The 23,635-nt window shown below is 41.0% G+C and overlaps 1 protein-coding gene across 3 annotated transcripts in view; it reads left to right on the plus strand.

Annotated features, from left to right (window-relative positions):
* Positions 1 to 23,635, plus strand: part of STX18 (syntaxin 18) — a 124,084-nt gene that overhangs the window by 40,753 nt on the left and 59,696 nt on the right. For 2 of the 3 annotated variants that reach the window (XM_061192093.1, XM_061192092.1), the window contains exon 1: positions 2,906 to 2,989. The exons of the other annotated variant lie outside the window; for it this stretch is intronic. The gene's annotated coding sequence lies outside the window, so the exon portion shown is untranslated. Of the gene's footprint in view, positions 1 to 2,905; positions 2,990 to 23,635 lie in introns of those variants that run through there. 3 annotated transcript variants of the gene reach the window in all.

A 23,635-nucleotide genomic window follows, 5' to 3' on the forward strand; every position in this document is an offset into this window, starting at 1 on the left:
CCTCCATTAATTGTGTTGAGTGGAAAAAATTGGAACCCCCCCCCCCGCCACCAGACTTGTGAAAGGGTTTCTTGTCCAGTCATTAGAGTCATTCCCAGAATTTATAATTGTCCCTTTGTTAGAGGTTTTTATGTCCAGAACAGTGCACCATAGGAAGATTCAGGTATGGTGGAGCTCTGACTTTCTTTAAGAAGTGGGAGAGGGGTGCTTGTGAAGTGTTTGTGAGAAAGTAGAACCAGCAGGATGTGGGTCACAGCAGATTCACAGGCAGATCTGCTTCAGAAAAGAGTATACATAGATGTTGAGGCTCTAGAAATAGACTTCCTTAAAACTATGTGTGCCAGATACGCCACAGCAGTCCCTCCTGTGCTTCCAGGGATACCCATCCCTCCGTTGTGTGGACTACTGCTTCAGGACACACGAGGGCAAAGAGCTGTGATTTTTTTTTTTTTTTCCAACCACAATTTCCTCAACTCAGGACATCTAGTAAGAACTCAATAAATATTTTTTCACTGATGCAGGAAAAAATTTTTTCGTGTAAAATTTGACTCCAAATCTATTAACCCTTTCAGTTTTCTTTGAAAAGATATAAAAGGGAAAATGTTTTTATTCTGGAGTAGTGTTGTATGCTATGAAGTTCACTTTTAATTTTCAAGAATAAAATGTTCTTTTACAAGTAAAGTTTTTAACTCAGTAGCTGTCTTGCTATCTTAATAATAATGCCACTTTCCCTAAATCCTTTTTCTTTGTTTTCCCAATTACAGTGTTTAAGGTAACTTTTACTGTTTTTCAAGTAATAAGGTTCCGCTTGAATTCTCCACTGAAATAATGTTTTTTTGGTACTTTTTATCCTAATGTAATTTTCAAAGATTTAAAAAAATAGTTGTCATTTGTTTTCTTTTTACCTGCAGGTGGTTTTGAGGTATCTGGCAGGTACTTTTAGGCATATTACACCTATAGGGTAATAAAGGTCTGTGTGCGTGCATCACGTAAATAGGTTATATTGCTGCTAAGAAATATGAACTGCAGATTGGCAGCTTCATCTTTCTGTTAATGTGCAGATTCTTAATGCTTAATATCCTGGAGGTTTCTGTTTTTCTGCAGAAAATCTAATACAGATTTTCTGTTGCCTCTTAAAATGCTGCACTTCTCCAGGAAACCTTATCTTCAATATAGCATCTGGTTTTCTGTGAAGTCAAAATTCTGAATCAGAATTTCCAGCTGTTGCATCTAGTTTTATGGAGCCTGAATTGAAAATCAAAAACTAGGTTATGTACTTAAATACCAGAAGTGAGTATTATCTTTCTTTTTATAAAACAGTATGGCAATTGTATTTAAGTATTTCTAATTTGCAGAGTTATTGTTCATGATTTGCTCCAAGAGAAACAAGATTGAATAACAGCTGAACAGCTTTAAGTGAATAGGTTACGTTTTATTCTCCTGTCGGTGTCCTGTGAACCTACACATACGGTGTCTGCACAAGGACAGATAAGAACTGTAAAATGTTAGTACTCACAAGCGCCTTACAGACCATTTAGTCTAACTCTCCTCATTTTCTAGATGAGGAAACTGAAGTCTTATTTTGCCCTGTATATAGAAAATGATCACTAACTTGAGGCAGAAGAAATCGGGTTTAATGGTATTAAGATAATTGTGTTGTTTACTGTTCTAAAAAGCAGTCATTCTGAACAGGCAAACAAAGGGAGGGGAGTCTTGGCAGTACTGCTCATGGACTGCCGCTGTGTGCCTGGGACTGGGATGCCGTATGAGGCAAATAGTTCCTTTCCTGTCTGGGAAACCGTTTGGCAATATATGTCAAGATTTAAACATGTTTGTAACTTTTTAGCTTGTAATTCCTCTTTTAAGACTTTGTCTTAAGGAATTACAAAATCAGATAAAGGTTTAGTACACAAAAATACTCTGGTATGGTTTAGCACAAAGATGTTCATTACAGCATAATTTATCCTGTGGAAAATCAGAAGAAACAACTTAGTTATCCAGCGGTAGAAAAATAGCCAAATTATGGTAAATTTAAACAATGAAATGTTATATAGCCATCAAAGTAGTTTTTAAGAAGATTTTTTAATTATGTGAGAAAGTGCTCATTATGGTGTCAATTAAAATAAGTAGAATATAAAATTGTACATATAATATGGTTCCAATTATATAAAGGATATATATATATATAATGGAAAGTACATCAGTGGTGAAAGAGTTTATTTCTAGGTGATCTTATGGGTTGATTTTATTTTCTTTATATTTTGCTTCTTTCACAAATTCTCTGTGATTAGCAGAAAATACGGTTATTAAAAAAGAAACTTAAAATGTAGTTGAAGAAGCAAAATTTTTTCTAATACCAAGTGATGGAAAACCCACTTTAAAATCCCACTGAGGACAGGCTCATTGATACACAGTCTCTGATGCTTGTGCTCTGTTAAGTCTCACACAGCTGCCCTACCTTCACCCCCATGGCTGGGATCCTAACAGTGGGAGTAGTAACCCATCTGGACTGTGGGCAGTGGGGAGAAATCCACAAGTAACTGCTGTATTAATCAGCAGTCATTTTATTTGGAAAAAAATAAATTTGAAAAGCCATTTCCCCCTGTTGAATGAACATTCCTTTATTCTTTCATTTAGCAAACGTTTTTAGTGCCTACTAGTTAATTCTTCTGACTTGAAGGTAACATTCTGCTACTAGTGATTCTTTGCCCAGTGATTGTTGAAATTTTCCTAAATCTGCTTGCCAGAGTATTCTGGTATACAGGTAACTCGACACAGTTCCTGTTCTCACCTAGTTCAGGTTTAATAATTAAATTGGGTTAGTGATTAAATAATGAATGTTTGTATAGAAGCCAGTCAGTGTAATATCTGTGAACCTGAAAATACAACTTTATAATCAGTGCAGGGCTTGGTGGGATCCATGTGGCTGTGGCTTTGCAGTGCAACATGGTCGAGCAGCTGGGCAAATTAAATGCTGTTTTTCTAAAAGGTAAGCTTTCCAGAGCATGATATGGTTTTCTTTGCTTTCAAAATTCTTTGAAAAATCTGTGAATATTTTGAAGTCCTCAATTCCACTTTATAATTTAAAATTAATAACTTCTTACTACTGTAATTTCATACGTTTTATACTAACCCCCTAGGAAAAAAAAAGTATTTACTTACTTCAAATTTCTTATATTGATTTCAGTTGGTCTCATTCCACATTACAATTACGGCTTTTCAGTCCACAAGGTATGGCTTAGAGTTGTGTTTCAAATTTGAAATGGGTTGTGCATTAATAAAGCTACTGTTTTTAATTTAAAAGAAAAGATCTTCGAAGAAAGTTTGTTAGGCACTGGGATAAATTTTTTAAATGTTTGTTATATGTAAGTTCATGATAGCCTCAAATTGTTATCCCCCTGCTAAGAAGTGGCACCTTTTTTCTTCATTTGCCTGTTCGGCCTAGTTGTCCATTTTGCCTCATAGGCTATAGCCAAGGAATTCTAGAGCTGGAAAATGCTGCCTAGGTGAGCTTTCTGTCTTCTTGCAAAAATAACCTGAAGCCCTACTATGAGTATCTTATTCTTAAAGGCCTTCAGAGAAGGCCACAGTCTTTCCAGTGCTTAGCATTTCTCTCTCTTTTTTTTTTTTATCTGATATGAAACCTAGATCTTTTTCTTAAAATTTAAGCTGTTTTGCTATTTGCCTAATATTTTGGAGTACTAAGTTATACCCTTAAGGATATAAACTAATTGTTCTTATTATCCTTCCTAAATGTCCTGACTGCTTATATATTACCTGATTGTTTTGTCCTAACAATAGTGTTATGTACCAGTGAACTGCTATCACAAAACTGTTTTTCTTAGAAAGATTATGAAGTCTTTGATATTGGATTGGGCCAGTGTACTTAGGTTTATTTAGCAATTCAATAGATGTTTATGGGATACCGGGACTATGTGCCAGTCATTGTACTGAGGATTGAAGATACCAAAAAAAAAAAAAAGATGAGATTAAGTGTTTCAAAGTACAGCAAGTCTAGTAGGGAGACCTTTCTGATATATTGGCAGTAATATTATAGTTATTTGGGGTTTATTATTGTTAATGGGTTTATTATCCAGTATTATTTTGCAAAGAAGTAGAAAAGTGACTTCAAATCTGTTTTCTTTTTGCTTCCCCCCCGCCCCACCCTGCCGCCCCTGGGAGTGTTTCCCTCCAGAGAAAAATTGTTCTAAAAAGAAAAAAAAAACTTCCAAATTTAGGGAAGACATATATAAATCAGTTGTAAATTTATGTGGTAAAAACAATATGCATTGAGGTTCTGTGGAACAAGAACTCCCCTTTTATAGAAAAGAGTGATTAAGTTTGATTTTCCCAGTTAGTACTGTTACAAAAGTTTTATGTGACTAATTTTAATGAGTAGAAAAATACAACATCTGTTCATTTACAGTAACTAGTAATCATACCTCTCTTTGACACATACCATATACCCTCAGATGTAAACACCCAGGAGTACATTATCCCTGACCATAGCATATTGTCTCCTTATATTCTTGTGTCTTAGAAGATAAAGTTAATCTTCGTTTAACTCAGCAGGTGCAATACACATTTTGTTCTAGGCCTAGTAGATGTATCTCAGGAAGATATGACAGGGTGATTCTGAGGACCAGTGAACACATTTTTAATTTACAGATCTTATAAATTCTAGCGCAATAGGCAGTATAGACATTAGTTAAGAGCAGAGATTCTGGAGCCACATTAACTGGGTTTTAATCTAGTTATGCTCTGCATTAGCTGAGTGACAGTGGGCACAGTATTTAATGCCTCAATTTCGTCAAATGTAAAATAGGGATAATAGTACTATTCACCTCATAGATTAAGGAGAATTAAGTGAGTTAATATCTGTAAGACAGAATAAAACTGTGCCTGGTGCAGGGTGTTATATGGGTGCTAGTGAGTGTGTGAATAGATGTTTTGTTATCTGTTGATGTTTTTGGTATTAATCACAGAATAATAAGGTGCCATTTGTAGTTCTGGGGCCTGCTCGGGGGTCGATGCTGAACAAGTTGAATGGTGATATAGCTTTTTCTAGTTTTCCTTAGTTCCCCCCTGCCGCCACCCCCAGTTTTTCTGCAACTCATGGTTCATTATAAACATCTTAGAAATTGGAAGTCTGTGATCTTCATTGGCATATTGTGCAATAATCCTGGGAATTCAGCCTGAGCCCCTGAGAGCTAAATCAGAGGTCATGCTCTCCTAAAGCCATACCAAACAGGCCTTCTGGTACAGATACTGGGGGGCGGGGGTTGGAGGAGTCTTATGGTCTTCACGGCTCCCTTTGTGCTGTGGAGCCTGACGGGGCGTCTGGGCGATGGTACACTTGCATGTCTGTGATCATCCACTCCCATTGCCAACCTAGGTCCTGGATCTGGGATGGCAGACCCAACCACAGTCCTCAGAAACCAACACAGTCCTTCATTGGTTCAAATGCTGTTTTTATGGAATTCATTTCTGTGTAAAACATTAAGAAGCCAATTCTTCCACTGGCTATTAAGTCCTCTCAGATACAGGCTAATTTACCTTGGCAGTATGAAGGAATCTTCTCCCTGCCTCCCACAAAAGGCATGTAAGTCACTGCTTCCCACACCCTTCATCTACCTCTTTCAAACAGCTGTTCTTTGCACACCCTAAGTGCTAAGACTTACAGAATTTGAGTCTCCTGCATGACGCCATGGTTTAATGTGGCTGGTGGTAGGTTTTTTTCCTTTTCTTTTTTTTAACTCCAAACCTGTGGTACTATAGTTATTTAACATGGAAAGGGTTATAGGTAAAATGTCAGTCTTCCTACCCACAGTTGTGTAGGCAGCATCAGTATGGTGAGGCTTTTAATGACACTCCAAAGCGGCTGCTTTTAAACAGCACAGGTAACCCAGGCCTCAGCTCCTCCCCCCATTACTGTGGCTTGGGCCAGCTGGGTGGGTGGGGTGGGAGGGTGGGTGGTGGCCTGCAGAGTAGGGACAGCAGTGAGGCGTCTCCACGGTTAAGGCTGACGGGTGAGCAGAAGGGGGTGGATTCAGGAGCCGTTTCAGACATGGAGTCTGGAGGGCTCGCTGATGGATTGGCCGGAGTAGTTCAGTGGGAGGCAGTGATCAGCTGTGGGGGCTCTGCGGAAGAGGACACTGACGTTCTCGTAATCTCGTAACTAACCCAGAGCATAGTAGCTGACACAGGACCTGCGGCCATGGTCCTGCGATGCGGGGTTATCAGGACGTGAGAGGCCTCACAGCTCTTGGATGCTGTTTCATTTTGCTGCCCAGGCCTCTCCATTCCCCCTTACCTCACCACTGGGGTTGCTATTTAAGAAATCAGAGTTTGGGACTTCCCTGGTGGCGCAGTGGTTAAGAATCCGCCTGCCAATGCAGGGGACATGGGTTCAAGCCCTGGTCTGGGAAGATCCCACATGCCGTGGAGCAACTAAGCCCGTGCGCCACGAATACTGAACCCGCAAGCCACAACTACTGAAGCCCGCACACCTAGAGACCATGCTCCGCAACGAGAGAAGCCACCGCAGTGAGAAGCCTGCGCACCGCAACAAAAAGTAGCCCCCGCTCGCCGCAACTAGAGAAAGCCTGCGCGCAGCAACGAAGACCCAGCGCAGCCAAAAATAAATAAATTAATTAATTTTAAAAAACCCCAAAACTCATCATTAGATGTTTAAAAAGGAAATCAGAGTTTATCTCACTTAATGGTGGTGTTGGGCAGTCCTCTGACTCTCGGTTTCTTCATCTTGATATTGAAGATCTTATATTACTTGCTTTACCTTTCTCTTGGGAATGTAAAGAATAAATGAAAAAAAAGAGAAATCTTGTTTTTGAAAGTGTATATGACAAAGAGATCTTGATGAAGGTACACTTATTTAATGAAATAGAATTCAACTCTAGGATAAAAATATCACGTGATCTGATAATCATAGATGTTTTCATTTACCATCCCAATATTTCAGACGTAGACAGTTTTTAGAGCCCGTAGTGTGTAGTTGACAGGCCCACTGTACTATGTCATTTTATTTTAACTCTCATATCCATTTTAACTTGTTCCATTTCCTTATACTAGGATACTGTGAGATCCTCCTTTTTAAAAAAATCTTGTTACGGTTAACTCAACAGATTATTTTACCTGAAAATGAATGTTATTATGTGTTTTTTTTTTTCTCCTGTTTAATAATTCAGACATGGGGTTGGGGAGCTGGACCTGGACCTGGACTAACACAAGGCTACCATTTATCTTTTGTATTTAAACGTACAATTTTAATATGAAAGAAAAGAGAGAGAAAGAAAGCTGTCTTCTTCTGTCAGCACCGTCTGTAAAAGAACGCTTAACACGGTTGGCTTACAGAAATTCCTTCACTGGGCATTCAAGGCCTTCCAGTCTTTGCATAGTACTTGTTGTATGCCAGGTATTTTTCTGAGCAGAAAACCCATTTCACCCTCATACATGTGTGGTATGTACCCATTTTTACAAAAGAAGAAACTGAGGCAAAGATAGGTTAAGTAATCTGGGCACACCCACACAGCTGGTTACTGTCAGAGCGTGTGTTGGATCCAGGCAGTCTGAGTGCAGAGTCCGCTTTACTGTCCCCCACCCTGCCCCCATCAGTGGTTCTCAGCCTGCTTGTCCATTAGATCCATCTGGAGAGCTTGCCAAGACGGCCAAGGGATAAAGAGAGACGTTTTACCTGGCCCTACGTGAGACCAATCAAATCTTCCTCCTTCTCCCTTTTCAAGGTCACTGTCTCCCTGTTTTTCTAGTCCACCAGACCCTTTTCTTCCCCTGATTTCATGACATATGTAGGGTTTTTAATGGCCTTTTGCAATTAATGGCATACAGCTTTATGGTTTGGCTCTCTAAGGCAGGGCCCTTGGGGACAGGGACATCCTTCCTCCCTGTGTGTAGCCTTCCCGGTGCCCAGCACAGCATTGTATGCATACACAGCACTTGATTGTTAATCCCTCTGTGGATGCTTCAATATACTGTTGTCACTTTGAATCAGGGGAGATCCCATGATGCATGGAAAGAGCATGGATAGTTAATTGGGCAGATCTAATTTGACCAACTCTAGCATGTCTGAGCCTCAATTTTCTTACCTGTAAAATTGTAAAGGTGATAATATTAGAGGATTAATGTGAAGATTAAATGAGATATGTGAAAATATGGACTATGTTCTGTAGTAGGTAATCAAAAATAAACGCTGAATTCTTTCTTTGTAAAGTAAGCACAGTTTTGAAAATGTGCTGTTCAGCTTTCAGTCAAATGCAAGAAGTCATGGAATTTTTGGAGCTCAAATAGACCTTCAGGATCAGGGAATGCAGTCCCTTCATTTTACAAGCGAGGAAATTGAAGCATAAAGAAGCGACTTGACCAAGGGCACGCTGTGAGCCCAGATGCAATCTCTGTGTGGATTACTCATTCTGTACTGGTGTACAGATAGGTGGTTAATAAATGCTTTCTTACTACTGTGTTTATTATTACCTTCTGCTTCATAGCGTTTGCACTGTCAGCTCAGTGTACTCTTATATGCATTATGGAACTCTCAAAGCAACTTTGCAGGCCTCCAGTGTCTGACCCCAGTGTAAAGCTTTGCCTGTTGGATACAGTCCTAAAGGAGCCACCATCGGATACGGAGTTAAGGAGGTACAAGGAAAGAGTATATATTTACCTTGATTTTTTTGCACAAGAGGGAGAAGAGTTAAAAATATACAATGAGGTTGAAAGCCCATGAAGCTCTTTCCAGTTCCTGTGTTTTCTGTGAAAACGGGGCTCTTTTATCTTTCATAAGTTCTTGCATGTATAAGGTTAAAAGCAGACGGGAAATGAAGTTATTCCAACTATGCTTCTAATAGAACGTTGATATTTTGTTTTTACTAAACATCATATTGTAAAAGCTTCAAAATAGCATCATGCTTTGAGGTTGTTTAAACCATTATAAACGTCATTTTCTGTTGATGCTTTAGAATAGATTTTTTAGATTTCTATTAATGTTGATTATTATAATTTGAAATAAAAGAGAAAAACAATTCATAGACACATAATATGTATTATTTATTTGGGGGCCTAATTACTAGGGAAGTGTGCAGCCAGTAGTGAAGATAAGAAGATAGTAAGATGCATCATTTTCTGATCTCTGAACCCAAATTCTTGACTCCTGTCATCTCCCCTCCACCCCCTGCAGAAACCCTTTTCTTTTCATAGTGGGATAGTTTTTGGAACAACCAAGGTGAACACACTCTGGTGTCAAATCATTTACAGTTCCTCATCATTTTCTGTCCCATTTTGCAGCTTACTACATATGCTAAGATGTCTTGATTCTCTTAAATGCTTGGGAAGGTTTTCCTTTGTAGGACTGTGAAATTAGCCGTGGACAGTGGGGGGAGGAAATGCCTGTGTCTTTTCCAAAAAGTGGGTTTGCTTAGAGAAGATGATGATAGATGTTTAGCATTCTTAGCAGCGCCTAAAGTCATTCGGAGAAATACCTATTTCAGGCCTCTCCAAGGACTTTGTCTAAAAGCAGAAACATTTGTAGTTTGGACTTTACTTGCGGTTTACAATATACTGTATGAGCACGTTACAAATATTTAACATTTATTTTTTGACATGATCATTGGTATCTTTGTTTCCTGATTCTACACTAAGCTCTTAACCTTTTTTTGTTTTTATCTTCTTTTTCAGAAAAGTCTAAATGGGTGGGTTTTTAAAAATATAATGGAAACAGAATGTGGCTTAACTTCTAAAGTTATTCATTATGCAGAGAAAAACCCAAAGCTATAAAATTTAAATCTCATGAAAGTTAATCAAATTTGGTAGTGCACAGATTTCATCAAAACCTGAATTTCATAAGCCTTGGAAACTTTGATGTTTTAAAAATGTTTGAGGAGTTTGTCTTTACCATTCCTCAAATACACACATTCTTTCAAACCACTCGGGAAGAAAGTGTACAGAAGAGTGTTGCCGACTCCCTGAGGCGTCCCCGACTGGTTTCTAAAGCTGAAAGAAACTTCTTAGTCATATGGTGATAAGCAGAATTCAGAACATGTCTCTATTTTATTTTAGCACGTGTGAAATAGAAAGTGATAGTGATCACAAGAATGAAGTTTGAGTTATGACATGTTGATGGATCTTCATATTAAGGCACCGTAAATGATATTTTTGGTTTCCTTATGAAAACAAAGTGAGTTCGGCTCTGAGTGATTCTCCTAATTGTTGTTGTTAAGTTCTTTGCTCTGCTCTCTCTTTTTCTGCTCACGCTTAGATAATCTACAAATACGGTTTGGATCCTGTGTGTTTCACTTTCTTTTCTTAACTAAAAGTTTTCAGTGGGTGTAGTCTCTGAGCAAATCTTTTTCTTTCCAACAAAGTATTTAGCTTTCTATGCACACAAATTCACGAGTCAGTTAAACGTGTTTGATTAATTTATCACAAAGAGTGCCACCTTGAGTAAAAACAATTCTACTCTGTGGAAAGTTCTTTCTTTTTAAAAGAGGGTCCTTATTTCTAAGAGCAGAGCTCTGATTTAATTAAAGAGCATTTTATGCAATTTTTTCCTAAAGCTTAAGATTAATTTCTATGGTTACTAGGGGTATAAATCTCTAGATTGCTTTAAAACAGAGATTTTTGTTCAGGAGAGAGTTGACAGCTCCCTTTAAGAGAAGCAATTACTTAATTTTACTTTCCTAAGTTTAAACACATAAAAATATTTGTAATGATACCCCAAAGGCATCATAAAAATGTAAAATAATTGTACTCTAAAATATCTAAAATTACAGGAAATAGACCTCATTTTAAAAAAAGAACTGGGATTCATGGCTGGGGAACTGGGGTGTGACATACTTCAAAATCAGAATCTCTTGTCTGGAGCCTTTTTTTTAATGGTTAAAAAAAAAATCTTTTCTATTGCCAATCATACAGACTTTAAAATATGTTCATTTTATTAGGAAATATTTCTTTATAGTTTCATTACCTTTAACATGTATTACTTTATGAATGTCTTAGATCCCCCTTGAGAGACAAACTGCTGTCTCTAGAATTAAATGGCATCAGTTGGCTGGTGGATTAACTGTATCGCAGTTACCCTTTAGGCTTTTTTTAATGATTATTTTTAAACCTACATAGCCCAGTTTTCTAAGCAGCTTTGAACAAGGGCAGCATAAATAGTTTCAAGTGTTTTACTTACCCAAAGTATACTTCCTTTTTCAGTAGATAATGTTAACTGGTAAATTGTTCCCAGGTTAAAGGTTTGTCATATTTTAATAAATATAGTGCAAGATCTATAGTAGGGACGCTTAAAGAAAACCCCCCACCTTTCCAAGTAAATGAATTAATACTTATCTTCTTTCCCACTTTGTTATTGTAGTATCAGTTCTTTTGCTATTTTCAGTTACTAAAATTTTAAGTGGGTCTTATATAGTAAAATGTCATCATTTTATTAGGAAAAGTGAAATTAGATAGTTTTGAAAGAAATGGTGTTTCTTATATAATATGAATGCTGTTGGGACTAGATATGCTTTTAGTTTAAAACGTGCCTGATTCAGGAATGCTTTGCATTAAATGAGTTTATATTTTGAGAGCAAAATGGGGGGAAAGAAAACTACTTTCCCTCCCTTTTTTTTTAAGAGACAAAAAAATTAAGTTGAATGCAGATATTGAAAGTGCTGTGAGCTGAATGTTTGAGCAACAAAAGTAAACACTGATTATTGCAAATGTACATTTGGACCAATTTACTTTTATCTTTCAAGCGAAACATTTCCCACGGTTTTTGTGGGCTTTTATTTAAGTTGGGAAAGCTTTGGAAGTTTGTGTGAAAGTATAAATAAGTTTGGGAAAGTCATGATTAGAGTTTGATAATAAACATGCAAAAGCAAATTGGGAAACTCTATTAAAGTCAGATGTAATATTTAATAATGTTTTCTCTAAAAACTCATTTTCAGGGAGAAGAATGGTGATTTATGTGGCTCTGGAATAAAGACTTTGGCAGTAATTGAAAATAAGGGTTAAATATGAATTCTTCAACATGTACGAAATTTTGCTTGTTTTTTTTTTTAAAGAACCTTAATGATTGTTTGGGAGTTCCCAAAATGTCCCCCTCCAATTATGGGCACAAAAACTACATGGATTTCCATTTAAAAAACAAAATACATACTTAGTTGCCAGGAAAATTTAAACTACTTTTTACGAAAGAAGCATTAAATTTTAATGTATAGGGAGATTCCTAATTTTGCAGGGTGGAAAAAAATTTTAGTTCATTTAATTATTGAAATATATCATAATATAGAGTATAAATAAAAATAAAATTTAAAAACCTTAGTAGTCTAAAATTTGTTTTAAACCTCATTGTCATTACATCAACCTCACAATTGCAAATTGGCATTTTATTTTTAGTTGTTTATACAAATTCTTGGGGAAATTTGTCCATTTTTTACTGTAAGGATACCGTAAGTGTAAAATGATATTACTTTAGCAGTTATTACATTTAGGTACTTTTGAAATAGTAGTCATGCAAACATTTGATCAGATATAGAATTTTTGAAGGATTTCTTGAACATTATAAAGTTTTACTTTCCTTTCTTTGACACACTACTGTATATGTCCCTGAAAAGTGTATGTGTTTGGGATGGGGGGGCAGTTAGTGTTACATTTTGATGACAGTTTTATTGCTTACAAATTGATATGTGATTTTAACTGAAACTTGTTGCTAGGATAAGAATGGAAAATTTTATATGCATGATGTTTCAAATGCTTTACCTAATCTGAAAAACTGTTAAAAGGAATTTAAATTATATACACTGGTTTTACTTTTAAAGCTTTCAACTGAGTTCTCAATATAAAATTCAAATATAGGACTTAAATATTTAGGTGTCTAAGTATAAAACAGTAAATCTTAAAAGTAGGCTGAAAAGATATAATTTGATTCTCAAAATCAAGATCTATATATACAGCTCAGGATCTAACCATTATTTTTCTAGTTATTATTACACACAGATTGGAAAATGTATTAGGAACTAATTATTTTCTGCTATTTTGAACACTTAAGTAAGAATCCGTTTTTATCAGGCTAGTCCCCATTTTATAAAAACTAGCAGTTAGCAATTTGCTACAGTTTCTTTAAATCCTAGAAACAACTAAATTTTATTTTCATTTTTTTCAAGCAAAGAGATTGTTAGAATGTTTTGTAACTTATTCCTTGAAATAGTATTTTTGCCTTATTTTCACTTTCAGTTTTATGCCTTATTTACTCCAAAGAAGACCACAATGAGGGAAAGGAATCTGTATTTTTTAGACGACAGGGAATGATGAAACAAGGCCCGGATTTTGCTTGGAATTTGAACATTTGTATTATTGTTTGAGGCTGGCATGCTCTGCATTTTATTCCCACTCACTCAGTTGAAAGATGACTTCGGAGGCAAGGCTGTGTATCTTGTTACCAAGCCCTCTTTCTCAGAGCTTCATGATAAAACGCACATTGGTTCCTTTGCTTTTGTTTTCACTAATAAAGAAAAAATATATGTTTTAATAGAGCAAAGCACTTAAACACTTTGGGGGTTCGAATGTTATCTAAGCGTTTTCTGTTGGATGTAAATTATTGGCATCTATCAAGCAGTATGGAAGTTGAATGTATGTTTTCCCTTTGTACCACCCTCAGTTGATTTCGCTCTTCTCTTTGCTGATGTGAAGCAGAAACTGGACAAGGTAACAGTTTTGATGATGAGATTAGAGGTAGCCAGGCTGACTGTCTCCTGGCTTTTAGAGAACCTTATAAGCTCAGGGCCACCCCTTCCCCTTGTTTAGATATTACTTGCTCTTTTGAGTTTCAGATTACAGGAGCAATTGATCTGCATGACCTATCTTAAGAACTTTAACTTTGCAGTGGAAACTTAAACCAAATGTATATCCTCAAGAGACAAATCATCTTAAAACCAGGCTGTTGTCATTTTGATATACTGTACTGTTCTCTGAGGGACAATGTGGTAGAGGGCACCACCTAGTGGACGGGACGTGCACTTGCTGCTCTTGGGTACAAGGTTTAGAGAGCGAGTCTATATTGATGTGACTCTTGCCCTTCCTTGGCTTGCAAATAAGTGAGGTTTTATGTTGTTCCCAGCTCATAATTTCTACCCAGGGCTAGGATCCCAGGAGAATGAGATTGGGAGAAGTTGTGACATGTCAGTTTTATTTGTGGTTTTCCCACTTGCATAGGTGTGTGTGTTGGTCCTTGCCATCTTCACAAACATATTCTCCTCATAGTTGATACTATAATTAAAACAAAAAGATCGTTTTTAAAATAATTTTAACACTCCTTTTTTAAAATTTTATTTATTTATGTATTTATTTTTTTGGCCACGTTGGGTCTTTGTTGCTGCACGCGGGCTTTCTCTAGTTGCGGCGAGCAGGGGCTACTCTGCATTGTGGTGTGCAGGCTTCTCATTGCGGTGGCTTCTCTTGTTGCAGAGCACGAGCCCTAGAGCGCGTGGGCTTCAGTAGTTGCGGCTCACGGGCCCTAGGGTGTGCGGGCTCAGTAGTTGTGGCTCACGGGCTCTAGAGCGCAGGCTCAGTAGTTGTGGTGCACGGGCTTAGTTGCTCCGCGGCATGTGGGATCTTCCCGGACCAACGATCAAACCTGTGTCCCCTGCGTTGGCAGGCGGATTCTTAACCACTGCGCCACCAGAGAAGTCCCCCAAAAGGTCATTTTTTAAAATGTCAGTAGGGCAACATTCAGTCTTTGGGGATTTTATGTTTTTGAGTGTATGTATTTAACCTTAGTAATAAGAGACTATCTTTGGATAGAACTGCTTGTTGCCACAGCCTTTATACTCTGTTGCTAATCTGTTCTCTTTATGAGAAGAGGAGTTGCTGCTGATTTATCAACTGGATCATAAATTGTTGGCTGCCTGTTAACAGAGAGTTGTGTGCCTTTGGAGTAAACTAACAAATGTGCAAAAACAGTGTGAGAAAATTCCATATTAAAAAAAACTTTTAATGCATCACAACTACCAGTTTTAGGTATAGCTATTCCTTAATGTTTACTTTAGGATGAGACATTCTTAATAAAATGTATCACTCTTTCAACAGACACTTATTGATTTAGGAACCTTGCCAGATTAGGGAATCTGAAACGAATGTGACATAGTTCTTTTTTGGACATGCCATTTTTTTTAAGTCTTTTAATTCTTTACTACAAAAGGAGTGAACATATTCCTGAGAAGTGGAATGTACTACAATTGGGTATAAATGTATTTATTTGCATGGTGTTTTCTGCCATGACTGGAAGAATTTAGAAGACATTTAGCAGGTACTTTTGGAGGAACCGATAAATAAAATTGATGGCTTTCTTTTAATGAGTTTGGTGTGTGGGAAGTTGTAGAAGCCTGCATGATAACTCTTCCTCAGTTGGGTTCTTCAGCTCGAGTTTTATGCTGAAAGAGCCCAAGCTTGGAGATGCAGCGTGAAGAATTTAAGAGCACAGGCTCTGGAATCTGTTTTGAGTATGGACCTTGGCTTTTCAACTTGCTAGCTGTGTGACCTTGGGCAAGTTACTTAACAGCTCCGCGCTTCAGTTTCCATTTTCTCATTTGTTACGAGAATTAAATGAGATCATCTATGCCGTGGCATAGTCAACACTAAACACTGATGATGATGATGATGATGGTGATGACGCTCGGTTAGTGCTTCTCTTCCATCTTCCCTTTTCTCCATGCTGTAAGGCAGGAGTGTGAGTAGTTGTGACAGTGTGCTCAGTCTTCCCCCCACACCTGCAGGCCTCGCGCCCCTGCCGCCTCCACCTCTCCCTGGTTACTGTTACCACTGTGCAGGTAGACTCTGCCGATGGACGGCCAGCAGCTGCTTCCAGGTGCTGAGCTGGAAGTGCTTCCTTAGACACGTGAGGTTTACAAAAAAGTTGTGCCCTCCTGTGTTTGTCTATTTGTTTGCCTGTTTGTTGAATTGTGTTTTGTGATCAGAGGGTCTTAACCTGAACTCCAGTGAGCCAAGAGCCTCTGAAGCTCAGAATGGTGGACAGGAAGTTTTTTGTATCTTTGGGAATATTCATTTTCTTAAAGGAATAGATCAGACACGTAGCTTTGGTTAGTGTCTCAAAGGATCTGTGCCCCCTAAAAGGGTCAAGAACTATACCTTTGAAGTTCACAGTTCTTTCTGGAAAGCCACTCATGAAATTAAAGATACTATAACCGCCCCTAGAAAATGAAACTCATATTTGACTTTTACACTATTTGTTTCGTAAGATATACAGGCATAATTTTAAGGGTAGAGTTGAAAAGTTAATTTAATTTGAGAAACTCAAATATAAATGGAACATTTTTCCTCTTACCCCTCTTGTCAAAGTTCTGAAGAATCATAAGAGCAAGGAAAAGTTAGGAGTACAGGCTCTGGAGTAGACCCCCTGGTCTCAAATCCAGCTCTGTCACTTGCTAGTGAGACCCTGAGCCAGCCAGTCAGCCTCTCCCACTGTAAAGGGGGAATAATGATGGTACCTCCCTCATAGGATTGTACCGAGGGTGAAATGGAGTCATCTGGACAAAGCCCTTGTGGCTCTTCTTGGTGTGTAGTAAGTACTGTGTGTTTGCCATTATCATTTTGTTGCACATTTTTGTTTACCCAACAACATTTGTAATATGTACAAATTTGTTGCCTATTACAAATGGTCTTTAATTGTCTATTTTACCTATACTTTATTGATGTGTGAACAATTACAAATATTTCTAATTTCTTTCTTCTGACCAGACTTTCCAAGGTTCTATAGCTGAGTTGCCTGAGTCAGAAAAACCTTAGTAAAGGAGGATCCCAAATAGGGATTTTAAGGAGGATCCTTAAAATCACGCTTGAAACTTTGGAGAGCATAAAAGGAGTGAAAAGAAACCAGTAGGGTTTGGTCAGAAGGAACGTTCAAATGGATTGAACGCCAAAAATTATCTTGGAGTTTCTTAGTCGAAAGGACCTCTGCGGCCTGCAGGTGAGGAGTCAAGGCCCAGAGCAGAGAGTCGGAGGCCCTAGGGCCGGCGCCGGGCCCCGGTGCGCCCGGCGTGGAGGGGCGGGGGGGCGCCTCTCCCTGCCTGGAGCTGGCCGCCCACCATACCTTCTGCTCGAAGCGCGGTGTGAGAGCAGGGTGGATGCGGCGGGCTAGCTGCGGAGTGCCAGTGTGAGCGGTGGTCCTCAGAAAGGGGGCGGTAAATGCAGAGACTGCCTGGGAGGAGAGCACCTGCGCCGAGAGAAAGGAAGTCCTTGTGAGCCGAGAGAAGATGCGGAGGTGGGGGGGCGGGCGGGGGAGCCAGCCGCACCCTCAGAGAGAGACGCACTTCACAGACGCGGAGAAGAAACACCCATCTCGCCAGGGCCCCTTGTTGTCCAGTCCGCACGTGCGGGCCCCGGGTGAGGGTGGGATGGAGCTTGGGCACTGCTGTGCCTTCCTCGGTTGTTTGCCCAAGGCCTCTTCCGGTAAGAGTACCTTGCCTCACTGCCTGTGAGTCTCGCATCTAAGAATAAGCATTTTTGCTCTCACTGTGGCTCTTAAAACTCAAACCAGCCACTCCCTCTGATGCATAACTGAAGAAATGGCAACCGTTCCAGCCCTGGGGGAGCGAGCTGTCTTGGACGTACCGTAGGAGCGTAAGTCAGAATCCGGAGCAACCTGTGTAAGCGCCGGCTGGGTCCCGTGGGCGCGTTTTACCTCGTGCCTGGAAGTTAGCCTGGCGGTGAGGGGCGGCTCCGCTGTGGAAGCAGCCCGAGGACAGCAGGCAGCGGAGCTCTCGTCCAGCCAGCTCTTTTCAGGAGCTGGTCGTGCCCACGTGAGTTGTTCCCAAGCTGCTTTCAAGAAGGGCTTTGCCCGGTGCCCCGCCGCCGCCGTGGCGTTGAGCCTGCATCAGGGCGCCTCTGCCCCTCCTGCCTCTGCTCTTTGTGCCTGACCTTGGTACCCGCGGGGGACACCCATTGCCGCTGAGGCAGTTAAAGTTGGACTCCGCAGCCAGACCCTCTGGGGCCAAGTTGTGATAAGTCGCGGACTCGCTGTGGGGCCTTGGGCAGCGTGTTAACCTCTCTGGGCTTCAGCTTCCTTCTCTTCCATGGGGGTAGTAACAGTGCCTATCTCATAGGGTTGTCATGAGAGTTAAATAAGTTAAATATACATAAAGCTCCTAGAATAGTGCCTGGCCTGGAGTAAGCAGTCAATAAATGTTAGCTACTAGTGTTAACCACCACCTGTCCTCCACTTGTGCTGGATTTGTGCCAAATCCAGTTTCTTTCCTTCCCCTGACTCCATAGCTCTCTGTTCCCCTCAGTGCTACGATTTTGTGAATGACCTTCTATGTCACAGCTCTTTCACGTGACCTGGGTCCCTCCACCCCCCTTTCCATCCGCTGCCCCAGGCAGCCCCCACCCCCGTCCAGGCAGACCTGGCCTCATGGGTAAGGCCCAGACAGCGACGAGGAGGCGGCGGAGGGAACCTTAATATGCTTGAGCACCTGCTTTGTACCAGACACAGTACCGACATTTTCCCTGACAGCTAGTAGTCACCTTCAGGTACCGTCTCCAGTTTATACGTCAGAGGTTAAAGCTCAAAGAAGTTAAATATCAGTAAGTTGCAGAAGGCACTGTCACTAGTCAGTGACGGAGCTGGGATCTGAACCCAAGTCCGTGTGACTCTGGAGTTCATGCTTTGCATTACCCAGAGTGGACAGAGCAAGATAGGTGCGCACTCTGCACACAGCCTCCGGACCAGACGGGATTTGGATTGGGTCTGAAAAGCGAGGTGAAGCCGTGTCAGCCCTGGGTTGGAACTCCCTGTCTGTCCTCCCTCCTCCTTTCCCCTCTTCTGCCTTATTATCTCCCTCCGTAATGTGCTTGCCCCATACTGGGTCTTAATCTGTTTGTCCAGAGAACAAATAAAAGGAAGGTTTCCAAGCACACAGAAAAGAAAGTAATGATGATTAACCAGCATACATTTGCAAAGCACGAGCCCTGTCCCCCCCAGCCTCATTGTGCACTTTTGGATCAGGTTGTAGGTGAGGAGAAGATCTGATTTCAGAGTGCGGTTAGCAGATCTCGCCGTGATATTTTTGTGGAGGAAACTTTTTTTTTTTAATGGACTGAATATTTGGATTGCAAGGGTGTCTGTGGTTCGTTGATCTGGCTGTCCACTGGGAGGGGTCTATAACTCCATGCTTCTTTTTCAGCCCTGTTTTCATTCCAGTTTTTAAAATGATAATTTTTACTTAGAGATGTCTTTAGTGGCAGAATGATCAGAATGGCAAATGCCAAGGAGCCAGGGGAAAATATGGATATAGTGAAGACATAGTTCTTCATGGAAAAAGCGATTTTAGTTGATGGAAAAAATAATTTTACTTGATGTTAAGTCAGCTTGATTCTGACTTGACAGTGAACATCCTCTTAGGCGGCATTAATAGAAGCACAGAGGCTGGAACAGGGAGGTAATGGTCCTGCCTCCTCTCCACCTCCTGTTGACGCAGAGTATTGAGTCCATTCTCGGAACCACATTTGACTTTGGAGGCCAATAAATTCCTGCATTCAGAGACTAATAAGTAAGACCAGCAGCCACAAGTGTATTTCACGTAAAGAATTCCTTAAGGGATTGAGACGTTTAGCTTACAGAAGAGAGAAGACTTGCGTGGGGGGCACACAATAGCTGAACTCGATTCAGAGTGAGAAAGAACTGTGAGCTGTGGTGGAGCGGATGGCCCGGAAGAAGCAGGGATTCCCTCCATGCAGGCAGAGCAGGGTGTTACTTCCTGGAGTTGTACTCTGTGTGTCAGCTAGCAAATAGCGGGTTCAGATAGGCCAGGAGTGGACCGAGTTTTGGAAGTGGAGGGTATGTGCCAGCAATGCCAAACCCATGCAGTTTGGGGAGCCAGTAGAATGGGAATTAAAATGTTTAATGAGATTAAAGTGTGAACCTGAAGACGATGACATGTAAAGAGAAAGCTGGGGCAGAAGGATTGAGGAGGAAAAGGTTGAGAACATGATACGCTTTTACTTTTTCTTGAGGTTAAGAGTCCTAGACCTGTTTTAAAATGGAATTGCATTGAGCTTCATGGGTCATTAAGCCCTGTGGTGCTACTCAGCTTTTGAAAGTTGTCATGAGTTCGTTCATTATGTCATTAGCGCTAAGAATCTTAAGATTTTACTTTTTTAATTTCTTAAAAGGAGATGGGGCTTAGTATTAGAAAATAATACCTTTCAGGTTGCTGGAAGGTTTGTTGCTAATATCAGCAATTAGGCCACTGAATTCATCTCGACCCCTGTTAGTTGTCCTTGTCCCCTCCGTGTGGCCGTCCCTATCGTCTGCTCCTCAGGGTCTATGCAGCTGGCGTAGAAGGCTGGAACTAGAAGAATCACTCTCTCTCCTCTTTCACGTACACGTTTCTCTCTCCCTCTCTCTCTCTCTCTCTCCCCCCCTCCCTCTCTCTCTCCCCCTCCCCCTTCCCCCTTAGAAAACATACGCTGAATTCTGGAAACTACAAACCAGTAAGGTTGGCACTGGTTCTCAGCAAAATTCCACAACAGGTTATTTAACCACTGATGACAGTTTCCTTAGATCAAGAATGTCTATGTCTTTTTTTCTAATGAGGTTTCCAGACTGATGGGGTAGAGCACTTTATATATTCAACTAACATTTATGTTATATATGTGCACACATATATATGCATGTATATATGTAATGTGTATAACATATATACATGCAGCGAACATTTATAACATTCAGCTAACAGACACTTACAGCATGCCTCCCAAAGGCATCATACAGAGAAAGTGGGAAGTGAACCCAGAATGCCATATTTTAAAACCTCCTAAGACCCAGCACATTTGAGTGCTTGGTGGATGAGAAAGAAGATGTTCCAGGCAAAGCAGCAGTGCCAAAGGGCAGAGGCGGAAAGAGGAGGCTGGATCAGGGAAGGGCTCTGAGGGTCTGGGCTCTGGGGTGGGTGTGGGAAAGCAGGCAGAGAAGCTGGCTGGTGGGTGCCCATTCCTTTGGCAGATTTTCAGCCAGTGGTGTGGACAGGCCTGGCTGACCAGTTTACTTTGTGGGGTGAAAAAGAGGGAAGAGTCAAAATGTTCTGAGATTTTCTAACTTGGGGAATCGAGAGAGAGAGGCTCTCTTTTTGTGGGGACAGGGAGGGGCTGAGGGTAAGTCAGGAGGATTGAGCGTGAGTGGTTGGATGACTAAGGCTTTGGGACATGTAGCTTTTGAGGCACCAGTGGGACACGCAGTAGATGGTTGAATACGCTCCTGGAACACAGGAGCGAGGCAGGGGCTGGCTGGGCATTTTCTGTAGGTGGTAAATTAAGCTATGGATGGAAGGGGTGGGTTTAGCAAGAATGTATCAGGGCTGAGCTTCCTTAAGTTTCCGAGGTGTGCAAAGGCAGAAGAGGCAAGGAAAGAAGGTGAAGCAAAGTTGTCAGAGGTTTAGGAAGAGAACCTGGGGACAGTGGGGTCCTGGAAGCCGAGGGAGTGTGGTGCTTCAGGAGGGGCTTGTGCGAGGACTGGAAGAGTGGCTGCCACCCCTCCAGGGCCCTGTATGCGCTGAAGGGTGGCCTCGTGCAGTAGAAATTAGGGCGGAAGTGATAGGAGGAGGCTCAGACTCCTTGCTTATTACTTGCTTATTACTAAACAATTGCTGAAAGGAAAGAAGTGAGAAAGAACAGTTCATACATGTAATCCTTTAACACACTCACTGCTGTGACCCCAGCACCGAAGGAATGTCTATGCCAGGCTCTTTTGTGGGTGACTAGTCACTGGGAGCTTCTGTAGCACGGGGATGGGGACAGGACTCAGACAACCCTCACTGTGACTTCAGCAGAGTCGTCGCGCTCCAGAGCTGTGACGGTTCTGAACTTTTAGCTATAATTGGTATTGATGCATTTTTTTTTTAATTAATTTATTTATTTTTGGCTGTGTTGGGGCTTCGTTTCTGTGCGAGGGCTTTCTCTAGTTGCGGCGAGTGGGGGCCACTCTTCATCGCGGTGCGTGGGCCTCTCTTGTTGCGGAGCACAGGCTCTAGACGCGCAGGCTCAGTAGTGGCTCACGGGCCCAGTTGCTCCGCGGCATGTGGGATCTTCCCAGACCAGGGCTCGAACCCGTGTCCCCTGCATTGGCAGGCGGACTCTCAACCACTGCACCACCAGGGAAGCCCTGATGCATTTTTCAATTATGACGGAAGGGAGGTGGATTTGGAATTTAGTTAGCGGGTCTCCAAATCAGACTTGGGAACATGATCCTTGTGAAAAGTCGTTTTAGCTTATCAGTAGTTGGCAAACATTTATACAACAGTGGTTGTTCTGACTGTGCCTTTGGCTGCCTACTAAACTGGACAGCAAGCTGTGTCCACTGATTGAATGAAAAAAATAACGATTTTGTGTTACAGGGAACTTTTTACAATATGCCAGAGGGCCGTACTGGAGTCTCTTTAATCTTTAACAATGGCTGTCTCTTGCAGAGGCAAATTATGCAAATCAGTACTTAGTGTTTCATAATCAATCAGGTCTTTGTTGGAAGTGTTATGAGCGCCAGAGCAGAATTCCTGTGGCGGGGGAGAGTAGTAGGGGACGTTGCAAGTCAGGCCACTGCTGTGATCTGCAGAGGACACTGGTGGCTGCTTTGAACCCCCCTGCAGTGAAAATGCAGTCGTCCTTTGAGAAGAATCCCTCCGTTTTGTAGCAGGGTTTTTGTTTTACAGTTTATCTTGCTTTGGGTAATTTACAAAACACCCACGAAGGAGCAGCTAGCAGGTCTGTGCTGTGGATGACACACATAAACAAAGCTGGGCCCGCTGCCTGGGACGGCAGATGGCAGCCATGCTCCGGAGCTGCCTTTGTGTTGAACCTGCCAGGAGTGCAGTGTTTTAAAACCTTGGGCTCATCCAAGTGCACGTGTCTATTTCAAGACAATGTCATTTCAGCTTCAGCCTGCACAGCACAATTAACCTTTAATAATCCTTTGATTCTAGATCAAAAATACAGAACCAGAGAAAATTTTAAAGGCCTTGGGAAAAAATTGTGATATTTTTGAGAGTTCCTGTTACTACTCCTGCTATAATACATGTGTTGCCATCTAGTGGATAATGTAAAGTATATAGCAGACTTACTATGTTTGGAGTTTATTTTACCCTGCTAGTAATTCTTGAAGCGGATAGAAAATCAGTTCGGTTCGGAGCATTAAATCATTTTTGGAGAGCCGCTTTGGGCTAGGCATGTGCCTGAGCAGCTTATGTCCGATAGACATGAAAACGTTTCGAAACAAGATGGTGGCATCTCCGAAAAAGAGATGCTTGCGAGGGGTCCTTAACCTGGCCTGGAAATGGCAGAGAAGACTTCCGGGAAGTGTATCCCCTGAGCAGAGTAGGAGTAAGTCAGAAGACCGGGATTGGGAGATGGGGGAGGGCTCTGAACCCGGAGAAGTCAGCAGGGCCAGGAACACTAGGGGGTCCCAGGCTCAAGGAATTGGATTTGACCCTGCGGGGCCTGGGGAGTCAGTATACACTCTTAGTTAGGGAAGATTTACCTTTTTGTTCAAAAACATTTTTTGTCTGGTTGCAAAGATTACACATAGGAAGTATAGAAAAATTTTAAGGTACAAAAAGGTATT

This window comes from Eubalaena glacialis, chromosome 5, assembly GCF_028564815.1.
Source record: "Eubalaena glacialis isolate mEubGla1 chromosome 5, mEubGla1.1.hap2.+ XY, whole genome shotgun sequence".
NCBI classification, from domain to species: domain Eukaryota; kingdom Metazoa; phylum Chordata; class Mammalia; order Artiodactyla; family Balaenidae; genus Eubalaena; species Eubalaena glacialis.